Here is a 370-nt window from a genome sequence, read left to right on the forward strand (position 1 = left end):
AAATGGGCTACCCATTCTTAAAAATCTGAAATGGGCTATAAGTTCTTTGCCACACACTTGTGGCCTTACTAAGTTGACGCGTCCCCTAAAAAACAGAGTTGACGCGTATGCAAGGTTTTGTCAACTTATAATCAACACATGGTTCTAGCAGCAGTGGCCGTTGGATGTCCATCCAATGGATGCCGTGCTTCTTCTTCAATCTCGGATATTCTAGCTTCACCCGCCCAAAAAATGATTCCACCCCCTGACATCTGGGGCGCATCATTTCGGAAGCTGACCTGTGGGACTACTAAGTTGATGTACCAAGGGCTTTGTCAACTTAGTCAATATAAACGATTCTAGCTGCAGTGACCGTACGATGTCCATCCAA

The sequence above is a fragment of the Triticum urartu genome, chromosome 5, assembly GCF_003073215.2.
Source record: "Triticum urartu cultivar G1812 chromosome 5, Tu2.1, whole genome shotgun sequence".
In the NCBI taxonomy this organism is placed as follows: domain Eukaryota; kingdom Viridiplantae; phylum Streptophyta; class Magnoliopsida; order Poales; family Poaceae; genus Triticum; species Triticum urartu.